The sequence below is a fragment of the Anomalospiza imberbis genome, chromosome 19 (assembly GCF_031753505.1).
Source record: "Anomalospiza imberbis isolate Cuckoo-Finch-1a 21T00152 chromosome 19, ASM3175350v1, whole genome shotgun sequence".
NCBI lineage: Eukaryota > Metazoa > Chordata > Aves > Passeriformes > Viduidae > Anomalospiza > Anomalospiza imberbis.
In genome coordinates, this window is record NC_089699.1 from 8,269,332 (window position 1) to 8,284,326 (window position 14,995).

At 48.8% G+C, this 14,995-nt stretch overlaps 1 long non-coding RNA gene across 1 annotated transcript; it reads left to right on the forward strand.

Moving 5' to 3' along the window:
* Positions 1-6,580: 6,580 nt before the first annotated feature.
* Positions 6,581-9,463, forward strand: LOC137485167 (uncharacterized). The gene is made up of 2 exons (XR_011005209.1): positions 6,581-6,814; positions 9,116-9,463. It is a non-coding gene; the product is annotated as an uncharacterized lncRNA (long non-coding RNA).
* Positions 9,464-14,995: the final 5,532 nt, after the last annotated feature.

Genomic DNA, 14,995 nt, shown 5'->3' on the forward strand with positions numbered 1-14,995 from the left:
GAAGCAGGCACTGAGGGCTGGGAAGTAAGGCTGGTTGTAATCATGCTTTCTGCTATTTGAAAATTGGGCTGCTGCTTGAAAGCTGGCCCATGGCAACACTTGTGGGGTGGGCTGGAGGAGCTGGCATGCCCTGCTCTGAGGAAGGTGGGAGGAGGCTTCATGTGATGATTGTTGACTCCTTTGTCTGATCCTTCTGCTCTTCCTCCAGCAGCTTTGACTCCACAGCAGCTCTTCAATGCTGGGAAAGGTTTGCCACTGTATGATACTTGCAACCCCCTTGATATCCTCTTTGGTCTCCTTCCCTCCTGGGTGTGTGGTGTCAGGAGTCAAGCTGGGAGCCTGGTGGGGTTAATATGATGCCCAGAAGGTCTTTGATCCCAGCTGTCCCACTGCTTGTGGGATCCTGCAGAGTGCCCTGTCTTTGGGGCCATTAAATCGATGTAAAAGACTCTGACCCCTGCACAGAGGTGGCCTTGACTGGACGCGTCCCTGGATGTGGCTTGACTGGACAAGCAGCCGAGTGCTGCTTGTTGCATTTGAAGGTGTACACGACCTTCAGAGCCCACACCAAGGCCGTTTTGTGGCCATAACTCCCTTTTGCTTTAAACTTATAACCTGGGAATTTTCTCTCAAATGTGTGCATGGTATTTTGTGTGATTGGATTCCATCTGGAGTGAAAAGGCAGGTTTGTAGGAGTGGTGCATTTCTGCACTGAAAGAACTGTGTAAATTGAAAACCACTCAGTGCCTGAGGGCTCTTATCTTTCTGCCAGTCACGTGTGGGTCTGGGTGCAGATTGTAAAGGCAGTTGTCTGCTTTTTCCTTTTCAACAAGGCTTTATGCTGAAGGATAGAGTAATTTTCACCTGACACAGCAAAGGTATTTTTTTTTTTTAGTCCTCTAAAACCACACTGGGAGCTAATGTGTTAGATGGAGCACTTGGGGAAGGTATGGAGTCCAGTGTGTGCAGCAGCCCTGGGACATTTGGATGAATATTGCATGTGGCAGCTCCTGCCACATCTGCAGGGACTGTCCCATAAATCTTTCCCAATAACCAAGCTGCTTTCCCTCTCTTCTCCCATAAATTTGTTGCTAAAAATTGAACTGATTTGAAAACCTGCATCGATGCTGAGCCCTGTGCTTGCCTCAGAGAAGTTGGTAGAGCTCCTGGCTGTTTTGGGGAGTAGGTTATGTCCAGGCAGCTGCTGCTGTTGGTCATTCTGGGGGCACTGAGCTTCACAAGAGCAGTTGGGTGCAAGGGCTGTGCCTCTCACTGCAGACTTCTGCACACCTGAGCTGTGCTTCACATGTGGTTCCAGAGCAGCTGTCATTGGTGTGCAGCTAAATTAATGTTTTTATTTAGTTTATTTCAGTTGGGAGCACAGGGAACTGGTGTCAGGAATTTCTCAGTGTCCATCTATGAGGTTTTAAAAGCTGTGCTTGGGCTGAACTTGGGGGACAGGCTGGCATGCAATGTTTGTATGTAGTGCTCTGAACAATGACTTGGAAAAGTGAAGGTGATGCCCCTGAAGTGAACAGCCATGCTCCTTTCTCCTGAAAGCCTCATTTTCCTTTTTTAGGCATTGCTGGGAGCTGTCAGTAGCTGTAGGGGATGAGTAGATTTAATCAAGAAGCTGTTCCAGCAGAAATGGCTGGACAGTGTCGACTTGAGCCAGGTATAACTTTATCCTAATGCAGCTGGAGAGACTTTTTTTATTTTTCCTCGGGCACTTGTGAAAGGAGATGGAATTTATGCTGAAATACTGGGCAGCAAGCTGCTCTGCACGCAGGAGACAGCATGAGGATGGAGCTTAGCTGGAACTGATCTGCAATGTGTGTGAGCAATGATCCCACCAGCCCAGCAGCATTTGGGGTGGAAACAGGCAAGGTTACACCTCTGGCTACACCTCCAAATCCAGAGGTAACCCTGGATACAGAAACCCTTCTGTTATCAGTGTGCAACGCTGTAACAGGATGCCTGCCCTGGCTGATAGTGCCAGAGTGCAGCGCTGCTGCCGAGTGGGTGAAATGCAGGAGGATGGGGAAAGTCCCCCTGCCTTTTGCTGCTGGGTGGGAAGGAGGATTGGTGTCAGGGTGGGAGGCAAGAGCAGGGAAGTGATCTGTACTCCTCTTTGGGCCAGAAATGCTTAAGTATTGCTACAACTTTGGTATGAGGGGGGTTTAAAAGGGTACTGAAAGCTTGGAAGGCATGTGGAGGGAAGGAATGCAAGAACTCAGTCTGCTTAGTCCTTATCAAATGAAGGACTGGGTGACATAATTACACTTAAGTACTTTGCCAGATAACAAACAGCACTTTAATCGTGCAAAAAAAGGCACAATGAGAGCTTGTCTGAAGGATAAAATCAGACCAATTGCAACTAGAAATACTGTGCAATCTGCTAATGGCTTCCACCCCAAAGGGGGAAATTCTGTCTCCTGGTGGGATGGCGTGAATTGGCCAGACTTGTCTTGCATATTGACTAAACCAAGCAGCTCATTTGGCTGAAAAAGACAGTCACGGGAGTTGTCAGGTGGGAAGGGAGGTGTTTCCCACCACGGAATGAGGGCAGTGGGCTCTGTGAGGCTGCAGGGTCCATGTTCTGGGGTTTTGGACATCTGGCCAACATCTTTGTACTGGCTGTGACAAAGCAGCTGCGCAGATAATGAGATGATGGTCCCGCCTTGGTCTCAACATCCACGAACTGGAGATGATGGTCCTGCCTTGGTCTCAACATCCACAAACTGGAGATGATGCTCCCGCCTTGGTCTCAACATCCACAAACTGGAGATGATGGTCCCGCCTTGGTCTCAACATCCACAAACTGGAGATGATGGTCCCGCCTTGGTCTCAACATCCACAAACTGGAGATGATGGTCCCGCCTTGGTCTCAACATCCATGAACTGGAGATGATGCTCCCGCCTTGGTCTCAACATCCACAAACTGGAGATGATGCTCCCGCCTTGGTCTCAACATCCACAAACTGGAGATGATGCTCCCGCCTTGGTCTCAACATCCACAAACTGGTGTCCAGAGCATGTTCAGTGAGCCAGAGGCAGACCTGGTGTTCCCTGGTGCCGAGCGTGCTGGAGGCAGCGGGTGGAAAGCAGCCTGTGCTCATATGAGAGCAGAGAAATTGCTTCTGCTGGCTCTGGTTTTTGCACTTTTAATGCTGCTGTTGGCATTAGAAGGGCATTGTATCCAGATTATTCATGCACTGTAATAACTCCAGAGTGCTGTGTGGTGGATCTTGCAGCCAGCACTTCAGCTATGCTGAAGCCAAGGGAACTGTGCTGACAGATCTGAGAAAAGTCAGAATTCGATATTAAATGAATCTGCATCCATTTCCAAAGCATGGCTATAGAACAGGAACAGCATGATCCCTGCTGCTGGCATAATTCCATTTAAATTATATATCTGCAGATGGAAAAGTTGCTGGAGGATCTGCCTGGTGGTGTAGAGAGAAATGGAGCACCAGGCTTAGAACACCTGGTAATATAAGATTTTTGTCTTTTCTTTATGGACTGGAGATGAAAGCTTTGTGGGTCAAGGAGCTCTCCTTCTGCAAGGAGGTAACAAGGATTCCAAGGAGGATACAGAAGTGTGGAAGGGTCCTCCTACAATGCTGCTTGCCTTGATGCTGGAGAGACACCAGATCTGAGCCCTGCATAGAGGTGAAATGGGATGGTGCAGCACTGGGCTGTGGCACCACTCTGGGATGGAAAACCTCGAGGGAAGCATTGCTCTTGATGAGATCCATTTGCAAGAAAGTGGAGTGCCTTTCTCTGCCATTGGAAGCAATTGCAGCCCTGTGGCTGAGGGCTGGCTCAGCTCTAGCAAGGCTCCAGAAATCTGATGGTGCCTTTGAGGAAGGATCCTCCTTTAATTAAGTTGTAACTGTTGGGAGGCCAGTGAGTAATTTCCTTTGTTAGCTGCTGCCTTGCTTGGGGAATGGCTCGCCCTGTAATTAATGAAACCTCTCCCTTCTGCTGTGCATGGAAAGTTGTCTGGAGACTGATGAAGGCCCAGACCCTTCCAGAGGTGTCCCTGCTGCTTAGGGAGCCCAAAGATTCAATTGGTTTTTGTGGGGAACAGACCATCTAGCAGCAAAGTAACCAGCTTCCAAGCAAGCAGGTAAATAAACTGGATGTGTCAGCCTAGAGGGTAAATAATTCCTAGGGGAGAACGGGAGATGTCTCCAAGAGGTGTTGGAGGCACAGGATTGCAGGACTGGGACCTCACCGTGTGTTCAGCTTTGAGTGTTGCTGGGTCCTGGTGCTGCTGAGCTGCTCCTCTGCACAAGCATGGGTGACTGTCTAGATCCTACTTGTGAAAACTTGTGTAAAACTGAAAATCGGAACGTGCCCACGCACTGCAGGTGGTAAGAGCAAGAAACCTCACACAGGAGTCACAGGGGGAAGAGCCAAAGGCTCCAGGGTTGCAAGGTGAGGCTGAAACTCCCCAGAGCAGGATGGAGAGCCTGGCTGGAACCCTGGGCAGTTTCTGTGGTCCCCAGGGTGATGGGCCTGTAGCTCCAGCTGTGCAACCTGATGTTGATGAGGATTAAGTGCTCCTGACACTCACATTGACTTCGGGTGTGGAGCATGGAAAGCTCCTCTCTTTCCTTGCTAATAATTCTCCAACCTGATTTCTCTTTCTTCAGACACACCAACACATTTCCCAGCGGCTGCCTGCTAAATCCCAAGTAGGTTTTGTAATTGGCCCCATTTCCCTGGAAGCTCTGCCAGAGCAAAGCAGATTTTGTCATCTTTTCATTCCTCAGGAAAGTTTTCTTTCACAGTGGAGAATGAACTTTTTTCATTCTGCCTTCAGTCCTTCCAGGTGTGAGTTGTGGGGCTTTCTGGGGCTGGAGGAACAGTTTATCTCTGCCCCCTCTGACTGAATTGCTAAATTCCTGATAATGCTGATAATCAAGAATCATAAATTTGGGGCTCTTGCTGGTTTGTTGGGATACGGCCCTTTGGGTTAAGACCACTGGATGCTGTCAGGGGCTGCTATGGGGTTTTGGACAAATCCTGATTCTCTGTACATGTACACAGCAAATCCTTTTCCAAGAGTGTCCAGTGCATCAGGGACGTGCTGCTGCCACAAAGCTGCATTTAGGAGTTAAAGGGAAAGAATGTGATGGAAATCCTGCAGTTGTGGGCTGCAATGGCTGCAGGGCTTTAATGTTGGCCTATTTTCACCCTGGAGAAGGACCCTAGTGATCCTGATGTGCCTCTGAATGTGTTGTCAAAGGCAGCTGCAGCTCTGTGCTTCCTCTGCCTGCCTGCAAGGTCTGCCTCAGGACAAGAATTTACTGGGAAACAGTGGAGAGTGATGGACCCAAGCCTGCTGCAACTTCAGACAGGTGAGGCTTGCTGCCAGGGTCCTGTTTGCTGGGATGAGATGTGTAAATGGGGGCTGCAGGCACCTGCACCAGCCACACCAGGTGCATCCCATGCAGGCAGAGGTGCAGCCCTGTGGGGGATCCCTCCCTTACTTTGGGGTGCCAGGGGCTCCTGGTTTTCCCTGGCAGGTCTCCATGGCTTAGAGCACAGTGTCAGGTAAGAGCATCTCCTCCTGGGAGCCCGAAGGCTCACTCTGGGTAAATTGGCAGTATCAGCCCTTGTGTTGCTCAGCAACTCTGTGGGCAGCTGGCAGTGAAGGAGGGGGCTGTGAATTAGGGAAGGATCCACATCTGCTGGCTCTAATCAAGGTCCTGGCCCTGGATGCAGCCTGGTTTGGCCTCTTTTCTCAACTCAAGCTCTGGATGAGTGGTCATGGGGCTGTAAGTGTTCGCAGATTCCATCCAACAGTGTTTGCATTTGTTCCTAGTGCTTTAATCCTGGTAATAAATCCCAGATCCTTTGGCAAATTGAATCTCACCTGGGAGTCTGTAAGAGCTGTTAACATTGATGGGCTGAGGTGCTCTGCTACCTTTCAGCTTTGTAGGATGGTGCATCTTTCCTCTGCCCATTTTGGGATCATGCCCAAGGAGGTGAGGAGCTTTCCCTCCCTCTGCCTCTTGGACTGCCTGTCCCAGCAGTGCTGGAGCTCTGCTGACAGGGAGTCCTTGGGCTCCAAGGAAGAGTGTCCTGGGGTGGGAGTGCTGGTGCTGTGGAGGGAGACATCCCACAGCAACTGCTGTCCAAGGCTTGAGCCCTTCTACAGTGAAAAAACTACTTCTGAACTTGCCTTGTTTCCCATTTGTCCTGTCTTAGGAAAGATAACACACTTGGACTTGCTGTTCTAAAGCTATTTCTGGCCTTGTGTGCCCCACAGCTTTGGACTTCAATAATTAAACTGAAAATCTGCTTCCTCTGAAGGGGTGTTCCCAAGCAGAACCAAAGCCTGGCACTGCTGGGCAGTGCAGCTTCCAAAAGCAAAGGGGATTTTCTCCATGGATTTGTGAGAATTTCACTGAGGTCAGAAACTCACTTGTTACTGCTCTGCCTCTGTCAGAAAGGAGCCACCTGGGGCAGCCACTGTGGTGGCAAGAGGCTGGTTCAGACCTTCCCTGGTGAGGGTGAGAGGGGCACTGTGTGTCATGAGAGAACCCAGCTGTTCCCCGGCCAGCGGTGGGGCACAGCTGGGGAATCATTGCTTGTGTGCCCCAAGGTCCCAGGGGCCCTGGCCCTGCCCCAGGCCTGGGATCAGCAGGTCAGTGAGATCTGCTACATCCCAAGGAGGCTGCAAGGAAGAGCTGCCAGAAGGGAATAGCTTGGCAGGATGGGGTGAGAAGTGATACTTCTGAAATCCAGGCTTGTGGCAGCCGGAGAGCTCCATCTGCTGCAGCCTCCCTGCGGTTTGAAGGTCAATCACCTTGAGCTCTGTCCATGCTGATTCTCACCAGGGGGCTGGGCTGTCCTGACCAGTGCCCCATCTCCCAGATCTGCTGTCCCAGCGCTACCAGCAGCTTCCCCCATGATTTGCTGCTCCCTGAAAATCTTGTGTTGGTTTTGCCTGTTGTTCCTGAAGGCTGATTTGAATTTTTTTTAAAGTGTTTTGGCCTCTGGTTTTGTTTGCCACCCACTCCCCTGACCTGCTTTGCACTGTGACTTTCTTCTGCTGGCTGCAGCCTGCAGTTCCCCAAATCAGTCTCCATTAGGTGACACCTCTTTACCAACATTTACATGCTCAATGTACAATCAGTTAATTGCTGTGCAATTTCTCACCCAGGTGATTTATTACAAGCTCAACCAGTTACAGGCTATAATAATTAATCTGCAAATTGAGCTTGCCTTTAAATTAAGCGATACATTATAGTAGCATGATGGGTAAATGCCAGGTGTTTGTATTTAGAAGGCAGTGTCAGTTCTCCCACCAAAACAAACCATGGTGGCTTTAGTGTGGCTTTCCTGTGTCCCATCATCCCCAGGCACGGGGAAGCCAAAGCAAAAATTAATCTTGGAGCAAAGGGTGAGTTCATTCAATTTATTGGGAGCCATCAGCACCAGAAACCAGCTTGCCATGTGAAGTAGAGCAGCTCATGCACCAGGCTGAAAATGAATCCTAATCCCAAACTTTGCCTCTAAACCCCTGATGTTGGACTTGACTTAAAATAGCTTGAGAATAAGGGAAAAAGAAGATTTAATTTTTCCTTGTTTTGCAGTTTCCACAGGGCTGCATCTCTGATCCAGCTGGGAGAGTCAATAGGTCCCAAATGAGCAATGCTTGGTATAAATTCCTCAGTAAATACCAAATGCCTTTTTGGTTTTCTGAATCTTTTAAGACTTGGGGAGGAAACTACTGTCATGTGGGTGGGTCCATCATTTAAACAGGACAAAAGCTGCTGGGAACTGAGCGGTGTCAGCAGCTGGAAGTTCAGTGTTTCTGCAAAAACAGCCCTTCCTATGCCATGTGTGATTGAGCTAAACTTTAAACCCTTCCTACCTTTCCTTGCCTGATTTTGTCTTAAGTGAATCCTTTCAGAGACGATTGTTAATCTGTCCACATTTGAGCGGGGGGTCCCAGGGATGTCTGCGGTGCTGAGCACTGGCCATACTGGTTCTCTCCCCCTGGCAGTCCCACTGTGGTGAGTGTGCCCCCCTTCTCCCTGCAGCTGGGAGCCCAGCTCCCACCCATTCATTCATTAATCCCTTTCATTCCCTGCTCGTTTGTTCGCATCCTCTGCAGCGTGGGGAGAAAATTGCAATCCTGAAAACAAATAGGAATTCATCTTCTCTTCGGAAATAAAAGCTGGTCCATTTAAATACTTTGTTCTCTTTGAGGTTTGCCTGTTTGCAGATGAGGCTGAGGTCTCCTGTAATGGAGTGGAAGCCTTGGTGCTGGGCAGGGACAAAGCAGGGAACCCATCCCTCCTCCTTTTGTACCACTCTGTCCCTGTGCCTCCTGTGCTGAAGGGGATGAGATGTATTTTCCAGGGCAGATAGGTCAGTTTTAATGAGACACCTCTGTGCTGCTCTGGCCTCGGGTGTACATGATTAAAGCAAAGAGATTTGCTGATTAGTTTGGGTTTTTGTGAAGGTTGGGAAGATACCGTGTGGCTCCTGCCATGATGTTTGTTCCAGCCTGTGCTCAGGGGAGGTGCTGGGCTGTGGGTCCATGTGATTGCAAATTTGCCTGCCAAGACAATGACTCTTTTCCTGACTCTGTGGGAGCCCTGACAGCTCTGGAGGGAGCAGGATCCAAACCCAAGAAGCTGCTCCCCTCCTAGAGGCATGGGAGTGGCTCCTTGCTTTCCTGGGAGGAGAAGGTGGCAGTGGCATCTCTCTGTCTGCTGCCTCATTCAGTCTGATCCCTTCTCTTACACTTGTCCTTATGGAAATCACAAGCTTTGCCTGTAACTTTGCTGGAAGAACAGATTTAATTCCAAGCAAAAGAGACTCTGGAGGTCAGCCTGCCCAGCTTCCCCTCACAGCTGGGCTGGGTCCCAGTGTGTGTCCATGGCTCAGCAGGGTTCTCCTGAGCCAGGTGAGCTGCTGTGACCTGAGCAAGGATGACTGTGAGCCCAAAGCTCCTGCTCTGTGGTGGGGACATGGTCCCTAGGGGCAAGGGACTCTGAGTCAGGTTCCTGGCATGGTGGGACAAGGTTTGGGGAACTTGTGTTGTTGCCTGTGAGTGGAGGCTGATTTTTTTTTTTTCCCCTCACAGAAAGTGGAATGATTCTGTTGCAGAAGTGCAATGGAATAAGTCCTCCCGGGTTGGATGCAAACAAAATATTTAGCTCCTGCAGACTATTAAGTATCCCTAAAATGTAAGTTTCTCAATTTATGGAGATGTTGAGGTGCTCTGGAAGTGGTTGCTGCCTTCTGAAGTGCCTCAGTTGAAACTGAGCAGATCCTTGACTGGCTTCTCCCTGTCTCATACAAGGAATTTCTTTTCCATCTTGAATAGGCTACGTTTCCTGAAAGAAGAGCTTGTGAGAGTAATGAACTCTGGAAACTGCTTATCTGTCTTTTGAAATAAAAATGCTCTTGGCCTGGAAGTCAAATTATATCTTGCACTTAGCAAAATAACTAAAACATACTCCATCTCACATGTCACCTGCTCACAAAACTGCTCTTGATCCACCTACAAAGCTGGAATTGTTTGCTGTGTGACTGACAGGGTTCAGTTAGTATCGGTTTCTGGAGGGCAATAGAGTGAATTAAATCTCGCAAAGTGAGCTCAGGAGTCTTTTCTTTGGATGAGCCCATTTTACCCTCATCCTGTCCAGGTGAAATAGTGCTGTTCCTTCCCTAGGATGTAGCTTGCCTAATAGGATAAGGGATCCTGTTACCCAGTGCTGGCAGTCTGTCACTGCCTTCATCCTCCAATGTGCTTGGAAAACTGGATAATTTTGCCTGCCAGCCTGGGAGCTGTTTGTCTACCACAGTGCCAGAGAGGGAAGACCTCCAGAGCCCGGTCCCACCTCGCTGTCAGTGATGTGCTGGAGAGTCACCACTGCACGGTGGCAGAGCCACTGTGACCCCCAAAGGGTCCTGAGCCACTGCCTGCCTGCACAGCTGCTGGAAGAGCACTGCTGGCTTTTTCTTTAGTCAAAACTTCTTGGGTTTGCTTCTGCCTCTCTGTAGGCAGAAGTGAGAATCTCCAGCTCGATCTGCATGGGTGAAGTGAGCTGTTGTGAGCACCCAGAGCTGGAGGATGCAGCTGTGGCCCTGGGCTGGCCCCAGAAGCAAAAGGCATCCCTGAAGTTGTGCATTGCTCTGCCAGCTGGAGGCTAAAGCTCCTCCAAGCCTCACTGCTCTGCCTAATTCATCCCTTTGGACTCTGCATCTTGCTCCTGCTCCTCACCACTGCTGAAGGCAACAGCCCCCTGCTCTGCAACCGTGGCCAGTACATCGGGGGAAAGTGCCATTTCTTGTTTAGAAAACACCAGCTGCACTAAAAATACCTCTGTCCCTGTGACCCAGAGGGTGGATGGAGGAGCTGTGGGCTGCAGGGCTCAGCAGGCTGCCAGAGTGACCATGCATCAGCACTGCTTCATGTGCAAGAGTGGGTGGCTGGTGATTCACACCTGAGTCATGAGGCTTCTGGCTTTGGGAAGTGTTTTCCCCCATTTGGAGCATGGGGAGAGGGCTGAATTGAACTTTAAATTTTAAATCATTTGGGCATCCTTCTGCAGAGGTCTCAGCAGGTGCTGCTGAAATATATCCAATATCCTTCTTGTGTGGCTGCTCAGCAAACCAGGGACTGGCCTGGGTTGGGTTCAGCATGTGCTAATTAATATTTAGCTTTAACCACTACACAAATGCAGCTCTGTTGCCCAATCTTTAATGCAGGATGACCTGGTCCTGTTCAGCTGTGAAGGACTTTCCAGTTTTGCAGCTCTTTAAGGATAAAGAACACGAAAGGTTGAGCTTTAATTGTACCTTTAAGTGTGTTTAAGTCTCTTGAAAAAGCTGCAGGTTGAAGTAGAGATTTGGGAGGAAGAAGTGCCTTGCTGCAGGGACAGCTGGTTTGGCAGGCTGATGCTTGGGGTGTCTACAGAGAGATCAGAGCCTGTTGCCTTCCTGCAAGGTTAAAATTGGATGAGGAGCTACAGCTGGGCAGGGTCTTTATTTCAGCTGGACGGTGGAAATAGCTGCTGAGGCCATCTCCCTCCTCCACTGGTCTGCAGCAGCACTGCCAGGCTGCTTCTCCTCCCCCACTTTAACTCACAAGAGAAATTCATTTCTGGAGCTGTTGCTTGCTGTTTCTTCTGAGAAGTGGAAAAATGCTAATGGGAAAATACAACATTTCCCCTCACCTGTCCTCTTAATTTTGAGTTAAAATGCATTCAGGCTCCTGGGAGTAAGAGCCTCTGCTGTGGTAGTCTCTCTTGGTATTTAATTTAATGCAATTTCATGGCCTGTCTCAAAAGGTCTCATTAACAAGGTGGGTGTGAATTCGGTGTGAAGGCACTCGAGCAGCACTGCCTCCAGCAGCAGCGTGCTTGGCCATGTGGTCCTAGTCCTGGTCTAGCTGTCTGGTTTGATTTTTAGCTGCTGCTGCCTTGTTCTTCAGAGGCAGGTTCCCTCTCGAGGTGGAGAAAATTATATGAGATCCAGGGGAGAGATTTGTCATGCCCAGCACATACCCCACCAATGCTGAACCTGTTATGGCAGAGCTAAATTGCCAGAGGGTTAAAATCCCATTACACCAGCACCAAGAGTTAAGGAAAAGAGCCTGAAATGACTGGTGGTTGTAGGGTGGTGAGTGGGTGGAAGAGACCCCACAGGCACCCTCCAGGGATTTTGAGAGCTGGGAACCTGCTGATGTTTATCCTTGTAGCCCCTGATTTCCTGCACTGGGGGAGAGCTGTGGAGGAGGAAGGATACTGCCTGTGTTATTGGGTTATAGCTGGTGTCAAGGCTGATGTTTCCGAATCCTTGGGGTCTGCAGCATTGCAAGCATTAACTGGAAAGAGTCATGTATTGATACTGTAATCATGCCCAAAAGGCCAGAACAGGGGATCCAGGAAGGGAATTGCTGTGTCTGACACACCACTAGGATATAATGATCCTCTGGGCTGCCAGCCTTTGCTGTTTAGGAAAAGGAGAGGAGGGGAAAAAACAAACCCCAGGTGTCTGTATTAAACCAGCAAATGTGCAGGGGCTGCTTCTTGGGCAGGGTGGGGGCACTTGGCACTGAGGTGAGTTTGCTCAGCCCTTGTGGAGCTGAGCTGCCTCCAGCCAGGGAGGAAGAGCCCTGGCTCTCTGTGTGCATGCACAAGGGTGTCACTGGCAGGGGATCCAGAGCCAGGCTGGGGAACACTTCAGCTGTGGGAAGCAGTGTGACCAAACCCCAGCATCTCACAGCTGTGTTTGCTAAATCCAACAGAAACAGTCGTTTGCTTCCCTGGCTTTGTGTGAAGCCCCAGCTTCTGGGAAGAGATAAAAATTGATAACAGCATCCAAAGGGAGCTCTATTCTCTCCTGTAATGACTCACTGGTGCAGCCATGGGCTTGTTGCTGCTCTGCCTAAAAGGATGGTTAATATGCTCCGTGCAGGCACTACTAGTTTGCATCCCTTACCCACTTTGTTATTGATGTAACTGCACCCAGCTGCAAATTAATTGGGACTTCATTGTCCCAGAGCAAATTGCTTGCAGATGTATCATAAATTCGAAGACAGTGAACTAGACTGGGGTGGTGCTGGGTGTGCTCTACACTCTGAATCAAACGGATTGACAGTGCTGGGAGGGAGGGAGGTGTGCTCCAGAGCAAAGTTATCCCAGCCCTGAGTGCCAACAGCCTTGCTCAAGAACCTGAGAGGAAGTAAAAATAGCAAGAGGGTGGTGCTGGCTAAGCTTTGAAATGAACAGCTCTTTGTGGAAGTATCTTGGTGTCGTTTGTCATCTCTTTCTGCTGCTTTGGGGTCTGGGGTGCAATGGGCAGGGGTGAGCTCTGGGAGCTGGGATTGTTCCCTGTGGGACCAAGGGTCTCACTGTGCCTGGGCTGGAAGTGCTTTGCCCTGCACATGCAGGCTGGTTCTGGAGCTGGTTTTATCTTCACCCAGCACAAGCACAGCATGAGTGAAGTATTCCCTCTTTTCACAGCATCGATGACAGCATAACATCAACGATCTCAAATTAATGATATGTTGAAAGCTCAAGGCCAAGGCAGTAAGAATGAATATCCTTGCGACCTGTCTAGTTCTGACTCTTCTGACACCTCCTAATTTTCCATGTAAATTGGCTTATGGCTCTCTGGCTCTAAGGCTGTGTTGTGTGCTGGGGGAGTCTGGCATATCTGCTAGGAAATTATCCAGAGTACTGGAAGGGTTGTAATTGTGCTGTAGCTATTCAGATCTGCCTCCCCTGTGTGGACACCCTCTCTGTGACTATCTGAATAATCACTCATTTAGAGCAGTTTCACGTGCATTTCAGGTTTGTTAAATACTCCATGCCAGTGTGTGATGAGCCTGTGTGTGCACAGTTGTGCTCATAATGAAACATTGTGTTTAATCCTTCTCTTATATTGACCCAACCGTGCATAAACAGCAGGAACAGTTCTTACAAACACACCTAGAAGAATAAGCCCAGGCTTCAGCTTATCCAAGCAAAGTAAATAAACCCAGAATTGTGGAGGAAGTAAATAAAGGTGTGAGCACAGCTGCAGGCAAATCCATTCAAAAGGTGTTGATTTGCTCAATTCTGGATCTGTTACTGTACACCAGAACAGGCTGAAATCTGTTTCTGACTTCACAGGAAATTAAATGTGGGAGTTGATTTTTTTTAAAAACTAATGTTGCAATAGGGGCAAAGAGCTGTACAAGTCATTTGTTCAGCAGAAATTCATTCAGCTTTTAAATTAAAACGGTTTATTGACTGGTGTGTTTTAAGTTCTGATGATTTGAGGACTGTATAGCACAATGAGAACTTGTCCCTCCACACAAATATAATAAATAAAAACAAGGTATGATTTTATATATAGAGCCAGAGTTCCTTTGTGCTATGGGTTTGTAATTGGAAAATTCCCTCAATTTGCACACTGCAGTGCTGCTTACTTTTGGGGCCTGAGCTGAAGATGGGAACCATAGAAACATCAATAATAAGTCCCCAGAAGAAAAGGAAGCTTTGCTGAAATAATGTCCCTGCTTGACTGTGAAAGAAGGTTATGGAAAAAAAAAAAAAAAAAAAAAACTTTGGGAAGCTGGAGTCATGGCCAGGTGTGTGCCAGCCCTCAGTGGATGCTCAGGGGATGCAGAAGTCCCTTTCATGTTCAGCCCCAAAAAGGCTGGCATCTGCTTTTAGGTAGATGTGCATGAGGGCAGAGACCTTTCCTAAATCCAGGATGGAGAGTGAAGTGTTCATTCAGTTCAAGCACCCAATTCCTGCAGTATCTCAGCAGAGATGCTCTCAGCACCAGCTTCACTCTGACCAGTTAAAGTATTTTTGTCTGTCAGGGAGGAAATGAAAATGTGCAGACCAGAAACTCTTACAGGCTCAGGAAGGGTGTTCCATTCCTGTGCTAGATGGCTGTGTTGCCAGAATCCCCCTTTGTGCTTTGTTGGGTTTACTTTGCTGTGTGGGGTTTTTTGGCAGCAGCATGGCCAGGGAATGCCTGGTGGGGGAGCCTGGACAGGTGCTGAAACCCCTGTGCCAGTTGGACTGAAGAATTATAAACAGCCAAAATCAACTGTCCTGACAGAGCCGCTAACAAGGCAGAGTGCAATAGATTTTGGTAAAACTTGCCTCTGGTTTTAAACAGCTCAATAATTCTATTCTCAGAGTGTGCTTGAAGTGCTTGGAATTGACTGTGAGGGGTTTTAAATTTTATTTCCTAAGAGAAAGTAGCAGAAGCTAACTTCTGGAGGTGGTATATTTAAAAAGAAGAAACCCAGCAAATTCTTTCTTTCATGAAGAACAAGAAGATTGTTTCCCTTTGGCTACCCTTCCCTCAGTGCTGAAGTTGTCTTGCTCTCTGAATGTCCAGTCCCCATCGCTCCTTCTGGAGCTTAGAACAATCCTCCCAGGGGTGCTGCTCACCTCTCTTGACTATTTCCACTCCCTAAGTGGCACAAACAGTGCTGACTGGTCTCTTTGCC